This window comes from Ambystoma mexicanum, chromosome 10 (genome assembly GCF_040938575.1).
Source record: "Ambystoma mexicanum isolate Mex_15411 chromosome 10, UKY_AmexF1_1, whole genome shotgun sequence".
Taxonomy (NCBI): Eukaryota; Metazoa; Chordata; class Amphibia; order Caudata; family Ambystomatidae; genus Ambystoma; species Ambystoma mexicanum.
The window spans coordinates 316349647-316369169 of NC_090932.1; positions in this window are offsets into that span (position 1 = coordinate 316349647).

A 19523-nucleotide genomic window follows, 5' to 3' on the forward strand; every position below is an offset into this window, starting at 1 on the left:
CAATGAAGTGGGCAAAAGTAGAAACAGACAAAATCACTTTTACCCGTTGCTTTTACTCCTCACACGCTGCAAACAAGTCTGATTGCATTATGCCCAGTTAGCACCAGGCCTCTGATGTCATTCAGGGCCTCAACCAATCAGGGGTTTACTCCCTGGTCTTGCTGCCTTTCGAGATCCCTTAATAGCCAAACACTAAAGACTCCATTTTACCTCCCTCCCTTCCTTCCCCATGCCCCAAATCTGTGCGCACTCTCTCCTTCTCCCCATTCTGCTGCCGCAGATCATGGCAAGCAGCCCCCCACGCCTCACCACTCCCCTACTAACATCTGCCCATGTCACCGTAAACGTTGCCTCTCTGACCCCTGTCCACCTACCCATCCTTTTTCTACCCGGCGGCTTCACAGAGTGCTGGGTGAGTGCAGTTGCCAGCATAGCTCGTTGAGGTGCACAGCATTGTTACAGACCCCAGTCTGTTTTGTGCGTCGCACCAGGAAATCAGCCGGAAAGCTTTTCTACCCGGTAACTGCACAGAGTGCTAGTGAGTGCAGTAGCCGGCATCTAGAGGAGACTGGAAGCAGACTCATTCAAGGTAAACTCTCGGGCCCTAGTTCTGATTCTTGAAGAGAATCATGTACAATTTACACAGCAAAAACTCTGTACCTATAAAGGTGCCACTTAAAGTTGGCGCAAACGCTTTAAACAACATGATGCAACATGGCAATGTCGTGTCTGTATTAGGGAAGCCACTGATAAATAGTAAAGTACAAACTGCTTCTGGCTCTTTCTCCACATCATTGAACTCTTCCGTATCCAACCCCGCTCGGGACCATGCACTCATGATCTACCTACTTAAAGAAATAAATCACAGACTTTTTCCAGATAAAAAGTGAAGGTGACATGACAAGAGTTGGGTTCCATTGTGAAATCAAAAATGGTGGTTGTCTATGTACTGTGAGCCAACCTGCTCAAACGCAATGTGACTCAATTCCTAGAGTATGGACAGATAATGCAGAGCAATGGCCCTACTTCAAGGTCTCTGATTCCCTTATTATGGACTGAGATTCCATTATGGCACAATGTGTACAGTGCCACTAGTTGTCGGGCCCCATCCAGTGGGGGGCAGCACTAGTGTCAGGACACGGTCACCCATGGGCCATGGCACACTGCCAGTGTGCCACCATGGCCCATGGACCGTGTCCGCATTTGCCGCAGGTAAGTAGGCACTGGCAGCCTTGGTCGTCTGAACTCCGAGTCCGACCAAGGCTGCCGCAGGGGCGGGGCGCTTTCCGCACTCAGGCCGCAGGGCCGGGCAGCGGCCGCACTGGCTATGGGATCTCATCTGACTGCATCATGCAGATTATCCCATTAGCCAGTGCCGCCGCCGCTCGCATTGCCGCGGCCCCGCAGCCTTCTGCTGAGTCAGCCTCGGTCGTTGAGCCAGCCAGCCCAGCCGTGCGGCTGCGGAGCAGGCGCAGCGCCCACGGGGCCGCGGGGCGGCATTATGGCACTGCTGCAAATGCAATGCGGCCGCATCATGGTGGATCGTAGTAAGAGTTGGGGGTGCGGTGCGGGGGGCGGGTCGGGTCGCACACTTGCAGTCGGGCCGATGGCGCATGGTGGCATTTGTTTCGCGCACGGCACGCCGCCCACCGCCGTGGATGTCATGATGTCAATTGACAGAGCAATCATGTACATTTCACGGCGGCGGGTGGACGCAGCAACGGGCCCGAACTGCCGAACACGAACAAACAAACAACAGATAGTGTAAAAAAAAAAAAAACAAACAACAGTAAAAGTTTCACTTGTTGTTCAGCAAGCGCGGCCTGCCCGGTGCCCGCCCCTGAGGAACTCACTCAAGTAGGCTGGGCCGCGGAGGCGAGCACACGGAAGAACGGAACACGAGTCTGATCACCGGCCTGGCCTTACCTCACGCCACGCCTTAAGTGAATCCTGCCTCTGCTCAACAACAGAGACCCACGTGACTCACCCCCCTCACTCCCCACACACTCAAGTCATCATGTAATTTCACTGGCTGGAGCTTGGAGTCAACAAGTTAACAACAGAGCCAATGAAAACTGTACAATCTGTGTTACTATAGAATGTATCAGATACTGCATAGTAACAATAGAATGTTGGTTTTCATTGGCTGTTGGTTGTTGTGTTGAACTCTGTAGGCCCAGCCAGCCAGGAGCCAGCCATGTCGCTGCAAGGAGAGCAGTGAATGATTTATTGATCATGATGAAACTAGTTAAAGCTTAAAGTGTGAACAAACAAAGGAATTACATGTGCGCAGCCAGCTGCCCAATGATGTTCTGGTCCCCAAAAAAGAGTTCTGGTGGCCCCCACCGCCTACCACCGGCACAAATTAAGCACTGGATGAAACCCATTGCAACTTCAGCAACCTGAAAGCAGTGCAACTGCCCCCACTTGCCCTCACTCACCCTCTCGCAGTAGTTAAGTTCAACTGCCCCCACTTGCCCTCACTCCCCCTCTCTCAGTAGTTAAGTGCAACTGCCCCCACTTGCCCTCACTTCCTCTCTCTCAGTAGTTAAGGGTAACTGCCCCCACTTGCCCTGACTCCCCCTCTCTAAGTAGTTAAGTGCAACGGCCCCCACTTGCCCTCACTCGATAGTTAAGGGCAGCTGCCCCCACTTGCCCTCACTTCCTCTCTCTCAGGAGTTAAGTGCAACTGCCCCCACTTGCCCTCACTCCCCCTCTCTCAGTAGTTTAGTGCAACTGCCCCCACTTGCCCTCACTCACCCTCTCTCAGTAGTTTAGGGCAACTGCCCCTACTTGCCCTCACTCACCCTCTCTCAGTAGTTAAGTGCACATGCCCCCACTTGCACTCACTCTCCCTCTCTCAGTAGTTTAGTGCAACTGCCCCCACTTGCCCTCACTCACCCTCTCTCAGTAGTTAAGTGCACATGCCCCCACTTGCACTCACTCTCCCTCTCTCAGTAGTTTAGTGCAACTGCCCCCACTTGCCCTCACTCACCCTCTCTCGGTAGTTAAGTGAAAATGCCCCCACCTGCACTCACTCCCCCTCTCTCGGTAGTTAAGTGCAAATGCCCCCACTTGCCCTCACTCTCCCTCTCTCAGTAGTTTAGTGCAACTGCCCCCACTTGCCCTCACTCACCCTCTCTCGGTAGTTAAGTGTAACTGCCCCCACTTTCCCTCACTCCCTCTCTCTCGGTAGTTAAGTGCAACTGCCCCCACTTGCCCTTACTCACCCTCTCTCAGTAGTTAAGTGCAAATGCCCCCACTTGCACTCACTCCCCCTCTCTCGGTAGTTAAGTGCAAATACCCCCACTTGCCCTCACTCCCTCTCTCAGTAGTTCTTGTCACAAAAGAGAAGAGGGTCGTGGGAAGACTGGGTGGGGGCGCAGTGACTGAAGGAAAGTTGTGTAGCTGACAGTTCAAGAACTGTTCTTCGTCCATTTATCAGCATGGTCAGCAGTGCTTATTTGGCTGCTCTAAACTCCATATCTGGGTTTTGCTCAAGTGCTGCTGGCTCTTTAGCAACTATTTCAGCTGACACCTTTGCACTGCCGTTGAAGTTCTAAATACAGAGCTATTTACACACCTCCTCCCACCATGCAATTTTTAATTACCCTTTGGTGCCAATATCAGTGCATAATGCCAAACACGAATTGAGGCTGTTCGAATACCATGTTCACCTGATGAACTGTACAGCATGTTGCTTGAAAACCTTTAAAAACACAAGCTATTTCAGAGAAAGTAGCTTTAGTGGGCAAACACATAATTGTGTCTGAAATCTTTCTAGAGGATATGGGTCTCTTCTTCAGTTATTAATAGTACAATTAAAAGAGAAACTTCAGTGATTCAAATGATTACAGTGTGTGAAGGATACAGATGTGTTAAGTGAACACAGGAAAGAAGGGAACGTTTGCTCCTGGCTCATGGTTGTCTCTTGGGCGACAGTATCCAAAACCTATTGCTACGAAGAGAAATTGTGGTAATCCCGAAGGTTTACGTCTATGCAAGTTACAAATAGTAGATTGCCCGTGTTGGGGAAGTTCTGCCACATAAATGTTATTTATCAGAGCCATTTAGGCCTACAAAATCCCCAGTCTGAAATATACGTGTCCATTGCAGCAATTAAGCCTCACTATATCTACATCCTGTAGAATGAAGGTAATGTAGAACATAGCCATCTCTCTCAGATGTTAGAGGTTAATTGCAACTAATGAAACTAAAGCAAAATCCTGTCCAAGCGTGCCCCTTTCAGCAACTCCATTTCAAAGCAATACAGCATCCCACCAAACTACCCATTCAAGTACTTAGCTGGAGCTATGTCTTATCTATAAAGCAGGATTTGTTATCATGTCTCTTAGGATGTAGGTACGATAGGTCACACTCATCACCATGTTTTCCCTTGCACTGCAGTGCAGACAAGTTATGCCATAATTACTGATCAAGTCCAGATGATGCAGTGACATAAGGGATCTAACAGAAGACATCCAATGAAATCCAAAGTGAACCAAAGTAATCCAAAGTAGTATGAAGTAAATAACCCCTAATTCAAAGTAACCTTAATGTAATCTGGGGAAATCTATTTGTATATGTTACCTGATTGCTAAATAAAAGCCTATATGTCAGCAACAGTATCCCGGTCAAAATAACTGTTTCTACTGGACCCAGTTGCTGACACGTGAGTTTTTGTACATCTCTTGGACTGCTAAGAAGCAAGTACATTTCAGTAGTTATTTGTGTCCCTCCATTGCCACTGCACTATGCTCCATCTCCACATATGTCCATCGGAGAAAGCACCCTCCTAAATCACTGGTTCCCTCCATCCCTCCCATTATTTACCTAGCTACTCGTCTTATACTGGGGCAACCTGTTGCTGCCTCGCAGCTGCTACAGAGTGCACTAGCACATTGTAAACATGAAGAAGTCTAAAAGGATGAAAACAAGCCGGGTCATTTTAAATCGGGCGGAGTAATAAATCGGGGCGTAAAAGCAAGGAGTAATGCTTTTTTGAGCTCCCTGTTTGCCCCATTTTTCCAGCACTTGACATGGAGACGTGGAGGAGAAGGTGTGCATAGCGCAGATGAGATCTGTGACGTGCTCACCTCTCTGTCTCAACAGTGTGTTTCATTTCACACCTGCATGCGATGTTCATGCAGGAGTACAACGAATGGATTCCTATGGAATCCGCCTGGGTTTTGCATCTGCTGAAGACCAGGGAGCTTGCATAGGATTCCTTTAATAAATGCTGCCGGCAAAGACTAATTTGCAGGCAGTATGTATTTGTTCACAAGACTGAGAGTTAAATGAAAGAGTAAAAGCGAGTCCACCGCACTTTACTCTTTCCTTTTACCCTGCACTTTGTGAATGATTAAATTTGCATGCACGTGATCCAACATCGCGTGAGTGCAAACGTTGGTGGGCCCCTGCATGCAATCTGTAATTGTTGAACAATTACCGTGAAGATCCTGACGCACAAAGCCAATTTCTTTGGCAAGTCGATTGGCGAGCCAGAGATGTGTTTCTTCCTCTGGCTGCCGAGCATGACATATATTGATTTGTGAAAGAGACCAGATTTAAGGAGTGAATTTCATCATAGGTTGTGGTCAAGATGAGCAAAAATGCAACAGTAAGCATCTAAATAAAAGGCCACACGTGTGACTCACAGCTTGCTTAAGGATTCCATACACAATTCCACATGTTTCTATCTATTTAGAAGGTGTACATAGCACGTCACCGGAGCTTTGAGGATGCCTTACCATAGGGTAACTTTGCCAGGCATATCATGTAGTTACTTGGGTGTTTTAGGCTGCACATGTCATATGATGACAACAGCCGCGCGCGTGGCCTTACACATTACAATATGGTGTCTATGCCATTAATATAGTGGCATTAATGGGCCAGGTGAGGCTGTACGCCACAAATGGGAACCAACCCCTTTACTAATGCTTTGCGAGTGCACGTTGAATTATAAGTTGTGTGCAGTGAACTGTACATTTGGTGACGACAGATGATCTGTTTGTTCGGATGCTGTTTTGCACAACTCTACAATGTAAACAAGTTTCTTCCTTTGTTTTGTTTTCACCTAACACATCTTTACCTATCACATGCATAGGTAATTCAACTTCTCTTGCCTATAAATATAGGTCCTGTTTCGCTGTAGTGTAAATACCTGAGGAATAGTTCTATGTGGTCTTTAAGTTAGCAGCCGCAGCCAAAACCATTAATTAGCCTAAGAAAGGTATCATACATGCAAGATAATGTTTGTTTTTAGATAATTAGCCGCTTGTTAGTGTGTCGAGCCTCTGCCAGTTTTGTTGTACTCAGACTTGTTTTTGCCCCAAAGGCCTACTAACTTTTATTGGAAACTTGGGTTGACTCTTTGAAATGTACAATTGAAATTACACTCTGAATAGGTGTGACCAATATAGCTGTCCTCATGTGTTGGATTCTTTGCTGGTGGTCTCTGGACAAAGAGTAGTTACAATTTGATACTTTGATGTAACCATGAATATTTAATGCCATAGAATTTTGTTTACCGTTGTCGGGCCAGATGCATGCCAGCTAGGCTTAACGCATGCTTATCTTCCACTAGAGTTTAGCCTGCCACCCCCAAAAAGTGCACAATGACATAGGGAGAGAGTTCACTGTGTTGGGAAGAACCCCCAGGTATGCCAGAGGGACAATGGAAGTCAGCTGACTTGAAGGGCCCAACTCCCTCCTCTCCCAGGATACACAGAGGACTCAGTCAACGGCAAGTTCAAACTGTCGTTTATTACAGGCAAAACCAACAGGGTTCAGCACAGGAACAGGAAACATCCGTGCACATTTCGCTCTTTCCCAGCTCGCAGGTGGGTTTTACTATCCACTGGCGTCAGCATGATGTCACAATCTGGGCCCTTGTCCAGAAAACCTATTGGGCCAGATGATTGGGTATTGAGTATTTTATCACCTATAGTAGACTATATAGATGTTACTCTACTGGCTCTTGCATGTCAGGTGGCTGACCTGGTCCATCCCCAAGTCACTAACTGTAACTTTGTTGCAGTGTGGCGGACTTACCATTGGTTCTTGCCCATTGCTACCCACCCCTAGGGTACTAAACTGTGATTGGCTAGAGCTGACGCTCCCCAGGCCTGGGACCCGCAAGGGTCCTCAGCTCGTTGTGTACCTCATCAAGGTAACAAGAATGAATATGTGTCTGCATTGTAACTTGTGTTTACCACCTTAGCTCATGAGTGTTCTCCTGATCGCTGAAACAATTGTTGCATATTGTTGCATACCCGTGCCTGGGAGCCTGAGACCAGCTCTCCTTTCCCACCACTGGTCACTGTCCATTGTCTGCTTTGGCCACCTGACATATTCAGAGACCATGAATTTGAGCTGTGGAGCTCTGAATTATGAGGATTTATTGGTCTTTTCTTCAGCTGGTCCCTTTGTCGACTGGGGATTGAAATGTTATCTGTATATGTTGGCCTTGGCTGTGGGTCCTGTCTCACAAGTCTTGCTCTCTGTCCAGGCTGAATCAGCTCATCTCGTCTGTTGCTCTGGGTCCAGAGGCCTGCTGTAATTTTCCTAAACCGTATAATGCGATTTCTACAGTGTCCATACTATACAAAATTTCCATAGGTTAGTCACACTTGGCTCAGTCAGGTCCCGTAGGTGCTCCTGCAGTTCCATAGGGTTGTTGCATGTAAGCATCTGCAAGCTCTGCTCAGGATCTCTCGTCTCTTGCGGTTTCTGCATTGCTGGATTTAGCTAATGGCAACATAATAAAAGCAATGACAGTATGTATATCTGTCTGTCCTTCAACTATAGGACTATACACTTGTGTTCTTCATGTATTCAAGGGCTTGCTTATGTCCTGAAGTGCGGGTGGCACGTGTGCTTCATGTCTAACGCTGCTATGTCGTGGTGTATCTAACGACGTCAGCAACATGGCACCGTGATTAGTCCAGGCTGTCCATACAGGTATCCCTAATTACGACCTGTTGCTCTTCATTCACACATGGATAGGTGTGTACGTTCCTTGGGCGGTATGTCTGGCTGAGGGGATACCTCTCGACATATTTATCAATCATGTGTCCATTGGGAATTCGTCTCAAATAGAATGGGTGATTGCGGTGCTTTTTGGCTTTCTTGCGTGTCATGAATTTAGTAGGAGGGGGAGGGGCTGGTAGGCTTCCCCATCCCTCAACTGAAACCAAATTCAATGTATGTTATTGAGCAGGCTTAGTTTGTCCACCTACCAGCAGCATTCCTCTTGCATTAAATTTCCTGTTTAGGATATCCTTCTGGAAAATAAAGTAGAATGTGTTGTAATGCATTGCCATATTGCTTTTTGATGGTCTCTGCGCCTTCCTGACCTATGTCCCCAAAACAACCATTGCTCCCTGTAAAAGCTGTTTACCAGGGTCCTGTTTGGGGCAAACGTTCTGTGACCACACCAGCACCTTTTCAGCATTCTGTGTTGGCTTATCCCGGATGCTGGCATTACCTTTAACATAGTTGCAGTACTAACAGGACACCTACATTCACCAACCTAAATTCATAAGCAAAAGTTTCAATCACTGGCATAGCATAAAAAAAGTCCCATTGGCATCCTTTGCCAATCTCACCTGTTTTCCCCTCAACGTTATTCCCTCCTTCATCCGGCTGTTCCATTTTTCCATTTCCTTTTCCCTTTGTTTTCTGTGACCTGTTCCTGCTCTCATTTCCTATTCCTACCCACCTCTCTAGTTCCTGCTAGTATTTCCTGTTCTTCCTCTCTCCTATTCACTCCTCCTTTTTCTACTGTTCACAATTGAAGCTTTAAAGCAGCCCTAAATTGGCGCAAGAGTTATACAAACAACATAGTTCTAAACTACACACGTATCAGGTAGGGGAGTATCCAGCACTGCAAGAGGCAAGGGTGCGTGGCGGTGGAGGGGCGCGGCAAGAGTGTGTGAGGGGTGTGGGGGGACAGGTGAGCCACGGAAATGTCCTGCTACTTTTCACCCCAAATGCACCTTGAAAAATGAATGCTAAACTGACACACAATTGTTCCTGCCCCCATATGATAACCTGACACGTACCCTCTCCCTGCAACATTCACACAAGAGTGGGACATGGAGTAGTGTGTGCCTGCTCTGCATCTAGCTCTGCCCCTTATTGGGCATGCAGTGCAGTCAACGGTCTGGAGTGGGACAGAGAGCATCCTCCTGCTCGGCACCCTCATTGTCCTGTCTGCGGGACACCTTTCCATTCGGCACCTTTATTGTCATGTCAATGAGGGTGCCTAACGGGAGAGGTGGCCCTGTGCAAATGTCGCTGTCAGGGACGTCATTTCACCAAAATGCCAGGGGTAGCAGAAGTGACATCACAATGCCACGCACCCAAGAGTGACATCACAGGAATAAATGTCATTTGGCCATGCCCCCACGTGAGATCACCGGACGTGATGGCACACAACCTTTCGAACCCTTGATAACACAGGAAGTGGCATCACATAGCACTGCTCCTCAGTACACTAAGAGACATGGTTATATCACCGTAATATGATATACATTTCATACAAGAACGGATCACCATATGCAACGTTAATATCAGTGTGTATTGGCCCATATTACCAAATTACTGTGAATGTAAGCATATGCACTTACCTTGGCTTGCCTGCAGTTACCGGTCATCTCGAGGTTACGGACAAGGCAATAGAAACTGCTCCTGCTTGGTGTTGGTCTGCTCCGGCCATCCTGCTCCCAGTCCTGTGCCACAGGATGCAGAAACCTGGCATAGAAGAAAATGGCAACGCATGGTCATGGTGCACAATTACACTTAAACTAATGCAACATGCACCTAACGGAAAAAAGAGGCAAAGCAGCATGCAGCAAAGTACCCCAGCAATGAGCACTTAACCCACCTACTAGCTATCTGTCCTTAAATGTGCATACCACATAATTTGGTAATGTGTTGGCTATGGGGGTAACATTTCTTATTAACATAACACTTATTATTAGAATGCTTAGAAGCAGCAGGGATATGTCTTGCTGCATCAGTAAACCTGATAATTGTAGTGCTAGATTGACACGTTTTTCTCGTGGAAACTGCCCCTATTCTTTGTCACTCCCCAAGAGCGCACACTGTCTTTTGGCACCAATGGCATAGATACTAGAGACAGAGGGTGGGCTCAGAATGCACCTACATTATTTGGAAACACTTGCAGCATTAGAGGGCTGTGGCGGAGCCTTGAAGTGCCAGTGCTACTCCTCCAGTTCCGGGGTCCTGCATTTTCAGGAGGTCGAGGCGCTGTGGTGGGAGGAGAGAAACATGCACGCCCGCAGGCTTTGCAAAATACCCAAGTATCGAAATGGGTGTTCAAAATCTGGTTGGAGTGTAAGCATATGTCTCAGGTTGTCTTCAGCCATGTGGGGATTTCATTGAGTAAGATGCGTTCTGGTTTTTGCAGCCCTACGTTGTACTGGATGGATAATGCACATTGTGAAAACGAACGGATGGGTAAGGTGCAAGAGAAGAGGCAGCACCCGCAAATGATGTGGTCGCGCTTTGACAGAGCAGGCCGGTCACGGGGAGCACCCTCCTCTGCCAGCTGCACAGTCATTCAAAGCAAGAATGGTCTATTAATGCTAGTATCAGGGTGGCGCGTCTCTTTACCTCCTCTCAGCTCTCACTGCTCTCTGCATCTCTCTGTCTCCGCTGCCAGCAGTAGCAGGCAGGCAGCCTGTGATGCACGCCTGTGTGGGGTGGTGGTGGACTGCCTGTCAGCGGCCTCCTCCTCAACCTTGACTCGCCCAGCAACGGGCCAGGTCCTGGACTCATGGCAGTGGTCCTTTCTGCTTGCGTGCGTGGCTGAAGCTCTGCAAGCTGCATCCCAGTCCTCCTCTCCGCTGTGAGTCTGTTTATGTCAGGGCAGGCTTCAGCTCAGCACAGTTAGCCGGGTCAGTGAGAGGCTGCCAGGCCCAAGCAAAATATAGTCAATAGGGGGCGGGCAGTGAGGGCTGGTGGCGGCACAGAGTCTCGCACATTTTCATTGACAATAATAGTTGCTTTCAACTTTGCAAAGTGGAGTGCAACAAATTTGTTGCTTGCTTCCTGCAAAGTTGAAAGCAACTTTAATGTCCCCGCCGCTTGCCCAGCCCAGCCCTGCAGGCATCCTAGCTCCAGGCTCCTCCAACCGCCTGCCCTGCTGGCTGCTGCCCCAGGGCCCAAGCCAGGTGTGAGTTCTCACACCAACACGTCTTGAAACAAACACACTGTGTCGTGGCTCTAGTCTCTCTGTGTGAGCGGAGCAGGAGCTGGGCCTGAGCACTGTCCGGACTTTCGCCCCACCCCTCCTTTATTGTTTGCATAACCATAATTTATGATGCACACATCATGCATGCATGCAAATCAAAGCAAGGTAACAATGAGTGTTACCTTGCTTTAATGAATGCTGCCCCAGCCAGCCCAGCCCAGAGCAGACAGTTGATCATCTGATTCCGAAATTGTTTTATGGGCTAGCCCAGCCCTCTCTAGTCCAGAGGTTCTTTGTCTGTGGCCCCGGGCGGCACCACGTGGCCTGAGCTCACAGCGTGAGCGTGACTGGTGGCAATTGGCAAAAGGAAACAAAACAAATGTTATAAAATGCACAATGCCGTCCCGCGGCCCAGCCACCCTGTGGGTAGCCGGCCTGCTGCAGGCAGGCACGGACAAGAACAGTGTCAGTGACATGACACGGTCTGTCTGTGCACTGCGGCCTGCCTCCAAAAGTGCCAAGCCAACCCTGCCCAGAGGTCGCAAAATAATTACAGACATCGCAAGGGAATCGCCAGAGGTCGCAATTGCGACCTCTGGCGACCACGAAATGACGTCCCTGGTGACAGGCGAGCATACCCCACACAGCCCTGCATTGTTTTCTTGGGAATTGTTGTGCAGTTCATATGGGAAAAGCAATACTGCAACTACCAGAATGCATAGAGTAAAACACGACTGGTTGGCTATATTTACCTACCTAAGACTAGTTGAGAGATATGCAAACAGCCCCAGAACCTTACTATAACAAAGCCCCCAAATGTCCAACAGAAACCTATAAAGACACACTCCTCTCACGCAACAATAGAGATTGTGAAAGTTACAATTATATATTACACTCAACTCTCCAGATCCAAATCGGACAATTCTATTTCCTCATACTGGTTTCTCTCAGCCATGCTGACTGTACCTTCGCACACTACCTTTCTATAGTCGCTGAACGACTTTGGTGTCTCTGTTGTTACTTGGGACCTCTACTGGCAGGAACTTAAAATCTATAAACATGCCAATAATATGGCTATACACACTCTTTCGACTCATTTCGTATCAAGTCTAGTTCTAGCTCTGAGATGGAAGCTATTCTTAGTGACAGTAGCTGAGGCAGATTTTGGTACTGGGAGGGAGGATAATATGCCACCAGCGGGAGGCTGGGGGTGCACTGTGCACCAGGGGGAACAATGGGGACGGCTGCCCCCCTCTGCCCCTGGCTCCGTCAATGCTTAGTGAACTTTCCTACCTGACTGCTTTAGCCTCCCCTGTCTTTCCTACTTTGCAACATTACAAACAACTTGCTTCTTTCATTTAAAATTGAGTCTATTGATGCTGCTGTAACTACTTCCGCTTCCAGCATCTATTCTGAGCCGATGTCTGTCTCCTGATGATTTATTTGTTCTCTTTCTTAAATCAGTATCGCCGCTTGATCCTTGCCCTGCTGAATTCTGAAACATTGCTCCTCCCTGTTAGTGAAATCTGCTACCTGTCATCAATGCCTCACCGTCTTCAGGCCTGGTCCCGGAAACTATGAAAACTGCTGTCACTCCCTTACCTAAGATGCCTTCCTGTGACCCACTTACTCATGCTAGCATCCTATTTCTCTTCTGCCTCCTCCTGCTAAAATTCTCAAAATTATAGTTCTCTTCAAAGTGTGGTCGAACAATAAGATAGCTCTGTCTGCGTCTTGAGACCAACTATATTCGTCTGGTGGCTCTAGATGACATTCACGGGCCTCTTGAAATTCGTCCTGCCCATGCTCAACTTTTCAGCAGTCTTCAACAACATCAACCACAAAATCCTTCCTGTTGGCTTTCTGGTTGTGGTATTGGTGGCACAGCTTTATCATTTTCATCTATTTTGACTGTCCAAAACCAGTTTGTTTCTCTGTCCTCATTTTTAGATTTTGGCTATTAAGTGGGGCTAGCCACCTATACAACCGAATCTATTGACGTGGGAATAGCAGATATAAGGGAGATGGCATTTGAGGAGGAAAAGACAGCCTGCAGAGGTTGTTTGGTTATGTGTCATCCCTGTCAACGCCCCCATTGCCATGCTAAGGCCTAGGGCACTTACTACCCTATCCATGTCCTTCTCCAACTAAACCACACCCATTGCATACTTATTTATGTGTTATCAATCTGATGAATGTTTTACAGGCTCATTCAGCTAGCCTGTAATGTGCTGTTGTATAGCAAACTGAAATATGACCTCACAGGTTTCAATAATTAACTCCTCTCTGTGCAGTCACTGAACAACACTACTAGAAGCTGGCACTGGCATGTGTTCGTTTTTAAAACAAAATTATTTCATAGCCTATTTTTTTTTAAGCTAAGTTGTTTTGGCCTTTTTCTGAACTGATAGAGCTTTTTTAACACATCTGTAGATTAGAGAGAAAATGTGAGATGTGAGCTGAATCAGTTTCTATCACATACATATACACACACACTCTTCTTCCACACTCAGCCACAGTATGCTGCCCTCTCCACACATCCACTGCCCCGCACACACTACCTCCCTCAAACACCAACTGCACCAACACTGGCAGCTCCCACCACTGCTCTCTCACACACATACCTCACACTTACCCCCACAAACACTGGCACACAACACCACCACAACCAATGCCCCCCCCACATACACACTGCTCCCCACATACACTGACCACCACACACACGCTCATGCCTGTCAACCTTTTGAGTCTCGAGGGTGAGTAAAAACAGAAGATGTTGTCTTTGGCGGGTGAGAGCCCATTTGCTTCATTGACCGATATGGGGCTTTGCGGTTGAATAAACTAACACCATGGCAGGGGACGGCCAACAAAATTGGGTGAGATGACAGGTATGCCCACTGCCCACACCACACATACTGTCTGCACACTTTCCACACCCACTGCCCAAACGAAAACCACCTCCAAATATACTGCTCACACACACACTGCCCCAAATGCACTTTCCCCCCACACACACACACTACCCCAAACAATGACCCTTTCCACACACTGCTCTCACACATTCACACACTGCCCCTTCACATGTATTCTACACGTGCCCTGCCCCAACACACTGCCCAGCCACACTGCCCCACACACCCAGCCACATTCACAGTGCCCCCACATACTACCCTTAACCCACACAATGACCCCACATACAATGTTCTCTACACATTTCCCCATCACACTCTCTGCCGATAGACAGTACCACCACACACACACACTTCCCCCCCACAAACACGCACTCTGCCTGCCCACACACACACTCTTCCCCGACACACTGCCATTTCCTCCACACACGCTGACACCCTGTACATATTTCCCCCAACCATGCACTTCCCAACTACACACTGACCCCTGCACATATAGACATCCACACTCACTGCCCCACACACACATCGCTTGCAGACACTTACACACATCCACTGCCGACACAAACACAGACATCCACCCACTGCCCAAGCACACATGCACCCACTAACACAAACACTGCCCATACACAACACATGCTGCTGCGCAAATACTGACCACACACACTGCACCACCACACATATCAACACTGCCTCCACATACACTGCCACAATGCACACTATCCCAACAATGCACACTGTAACAAACATGGTCCTAATACAGTGAGGGTGCTGCTTGAATTGTGTAAAAGCGTTTCTTCAAACGCCAACGTTCTGCTGCCTAACATTGCGCTCGAGTAGCACTGCGAGCCTCCTGCTCTTGCTACATTGGTGCCTGCTTCTTGGAGGAGGCGGGGCGCTGCAGCCTCACGTGACGAATCACGTGACATCCACCGGGCATCAAAACCAGCCCTAAATCAGCCGAGGGGTGTGTGCTGCTTGAATTGTGTAAAAGCGTTTCTTCAAACGCCAACGTTCTGCTGCCTAACATTGCGCTCGAGTAGCACTGCGAGCCTCCTGCTCTTGCTACATTGGTGCCTGCTTCCTGGAGGAGGCGGGGCGCTGCAGCCTCACGTGACGAATCACGTGACATCCACCGGGCATCAAAACCAACCCTAAACCACCCTTGCGGCGTAAAGCCCTGTGGAGTTAAGCCCTCTGGCTGTTATACGGCTGTTGTGCGTGTTGTGTCGATGCTGCCGAAGGAAGATTAATCTGCAGGATCTTAAGTAAGCAAACCAGCTATCTCAGTGAAATATTCATTGTTACCACCTGGCTGGGGGGGAGAGTCGGACTAAGGCCGCTCCTCAAACTGTCGGGCGTTCCCATTCCGGGTGGTTCGTTTGGATTGACACTCTGATATTACATTTATTGACATTCTAACTCTATTCTCCAACCATTCACTAACTTTTTTTATTATATGACTTGTGATGATAATTTTAACCTAACAAACTAACTATTCTTCTTACGAAATTGTATACCTTTGGTTTTTATTCGCTCCCATTTTAACTGATGGTATTGGCTGCTCATTTTATAGTTCTATTACTTGCTGATCCCTGATATTAGCTTAATTCATCTGAGGGGCTGCGAAGGTCTCTTCTCCCCGTTTATTTCTGAGAAACGGATTGTATATTGACTACTGAACTGATTAGGTCCTAGGTACATTTATTATAGATTTTTTTGTGATAGGATTGCTTTAATTTCTGGGTGATTTGCCTCCTTAGGGATTAATAGTTAATCCTATGTATTAATCCTTCACATTTTATTAATATATATCCCCCTTAACACTCTATTACCATGGCCCAAAGTCCATGCTCACATAATCTGAGATCTAAAAAGGGGAAGAAAAGCGTATCCACATCTAATATCAAATTAGGAATCGAGAAGCCTGGTAAAGGGAAAAAACAAAAAAAGGGAAGTAAGAATGAGCCTATATGTGAGACTAAAGGTGTATTGGAACAACCTAAGATACCCAGCTTTTTTACTATAAAAGAAAAAGTATATGCAGCTGATAATGTACTCCCCCTCCCTCCCCCCTTAATAGCTCAAGGATTGACAATTTATTACCTCCCCCTCTTTCCGTTAATAGCTCTATGATTGATAATAATTCGCTTTTGACATTAGTACATAAATTCAGGCGTCAATCTATGGGAACAGGAACAAATCTGGAAATTTCTGCAGTTGAGGATACCGATATGAATAATATTATCGGTACAAATTTGTCAGCTTCTCCAGATTTGGATAAATTTGCCGAGAGAGAAGTGGAACTTAATTCGAGGGATGAGTCTTATAATTCTATGGGTAACCTCTCTGAAATTTCTGCTAATAGTGATAGAAGTAGGGTAATTGAATATTCACTTAAATCCGGTGAGAAATTGGATGCCCTTACTACCATGATGGATGTCGTCTTGACCATTTGCACTAAATTGCTTAAAGAACAGAGTGACATAAAATCATTGGTATTGCAGAATATTGATAATACAAGATCTCTTGGGATTATGATAGAAGATTGATGTGGAAATGAATTTAAAAAGGGGGAAAGGCATTCCATGGGGTCTAATGAGGTGTTAGGAGACTTGAGTGAGTTGGTTTTGGCGGTTGAAAAAGAAAAAGAGAATACCACTGTACAAACTAATATTTTCCCCACGGAACAACTTAATCCAAGGGAAAACTCGGCTGATAAGACTATTATTAGTGTGAGAGAGGTAGAAATAAGGGCAGCTCAAGGCTCTAGGAGGCGCACTAGGCGAAATAGAAAACATAAAAAATCCACCCGTAAGAGGATGGCGATGGACAAGACCAAAACTACTAAGACTTCTAAAAAAAACTCCCTGGCCCTAGCAAATACAGCACCTTTAGACTCTGAATGCGTTGAAGTGGGGAACCAGTATGAAATTATTGAACATCAGCAGAAGTCGGACAGTGGGAAAAAAGTGGTAAATAAAAGTAAGGGATTAGAAAACTGGCTAAAGGGTAAGGATAATACAATAGAGGAAAGTGAATGTGAGGACATGGTATCTATAGAAAATTATTTTAAATATGTTGAAATTCCATATAACAACAATATTATGCCTCTCACAAAAAGGGAGAGGGAAATATATATCAAAGAGATGGAGCGATTGGCTATGCATAGTAACCAAAAAACAAGTATGGCAAATTCTGTGGGAATAAATGAAGAACCCCAACTTATAGTAGGGAAAAGTATTAAAATCATAGAAAAATCTACTTCGGATGAAAGCCCATTTTTAAATCGGACTTGGCTACTGAATAAACTGTCACACATTCCACAGCTACAAAATATTAACTCAGGGGATATTGAATCTATTATCCTGCCGGAATATGGAAGCTGGGATAACTGGGTCATTGTCCAATTTAGATCCGCAGTTTTTGTTGACCTTATTAGGGAATACTCTAATGGAATATGGGGCAATAACTATGAAATTGTGATATGCCACTCCGCAACTCATAATGATCGGAAAAATAAAAACATGAATTTGGTGGGAGCTTCACCTTCTACTATGGAATTAAGAAATAAAAATGTAGAAGTAAATTCTTTGGAGAGAAATACTACTATTCAAAATTGAGATGAGGTATGTATTAATGAATTCAATCTCCTCTCTTGGAATAGTAGAGGCTTTAATTCCCTATTACACAAGGATGGTATCCAATTGCTGATGGAGAGTGATGTTTTTGCCTTACAAGAAACTTGGGTAACTGGGGAAATTCTACTCGATGGATATAATATTTGGAGTAAAGTTGCTTCCAAAGGTGAAAAGGGCCGGCCGTATGGAGGGCTATGCATTGGGGTAAAAAAACATCTTTCATTTAAACCTTATGAGAAGCATGGGAGCCTACCTAATGTTATGTGTGCAATCATAGATAGGGGAAGGCTATCAGGGAACCTCCTTCTCATTAACATCTACTCTCAACCAGGGGGGGATAATGTTCATGAGATTGGGGAGTTTCTAAACCATACCATTGAAAGTTGGACCCTGGACTCTCCTCAGTCCGAAATTTGTATAGTGGGCGATTTTAACGCCTACTGTGACTCTGCTGTAAGGGAGATGAATAGGTGCAAAGAATTGTGGGATGAAACGTTCATTACCGCATCATTGGTAACACAGGAGGGCAACCTGGTTGATGGATTAAATACCCATTCCGTGCAGGGATGCCGGTGGATGAACCTTATGTCTAGCTGGGGGTTAGAATATTTGGAACCTAATATAGGACCAGGCACTGGGGCAACCTGGACTAATGGGAAGGTAGGATATAGGTTAGACTATATGTTTGTAAATAAAAAACTAAGCCAATCTATGATCCATTTTGAACATATAGATATCTTTTTGAGTGACCACACACCCATCAGGGGTAAATTCTACAATGGCCCGATAAAGCAAAGCTGGGATGTGGGCAAAGTGATGGATATCCAATTTTCTGCAGGTGGAAACAGGATCACTTGGTCGGATAAAAATTTAATTATCTTTAATGAGCTGTTTGATCGCCTGATCATTGATGACCTGGATATTGCGCGTCATGGCCTCAATTTGATAACAAATTTGTTGGGAATAATACGGAGGACAAACAGTAACCTCATAGTGAAAAATAAAAAGGGAAAAAATCATTCCTACAAATTTGATCAAGTGATTTATGACAGGAAAAAAGAAATGATGGGTGAGATCCGTAAACTAAAACAGACATGTGACTCAGATGACGAAGAAAGAAGTAAGGGAATCAGTAATATAAAGACACAATATAAAAACTGGCTAAAGGATTATAAGTATAGTACTAATAATGTCAATTGGAGGTGCTTATATAAGATATGCAAAACCCATGACTCAAAAAACTTTTGGTACTTATACCGACAATTCCTGATGGAGGAAGATTGCAGGGAAAATACTAATGTGAGCCAGGAGGCTTGGAAACAGTATATTACTGATCTCTACTTCAAGATTAGTTATATGCCTGCTATCCCTACTGGTATAAATCCATACAGCTATAATACATTTCCCTTTGGTATTCGGGATATTATTAAATGATCTCTAAAATGAAAGCATCACGTGCCCCCGGCCCAGACGGGTTAGCTAATGCTGTCATAAAACAAAATCCCATGAAATGGGCAGTGACTCTGCTCCAGCTATTTTCCGCTATATGGGAAACAGGCCGCATACCGGATAGCTGGAGGAAAGCTATAGTAGTCCCTATTTTTAAAAAAGGGGACAGAAAATTGCCCGATAATTATAGATTACTGGCCATGGCAGACAGTAGCTGTAAGATCTTCTGTTCATTGTTAGTTGACAGCTTAAATAACTTGGTAGAGGAAAAGGGGCTTCTGCCTGCTCTCCAAACTGGCTTCC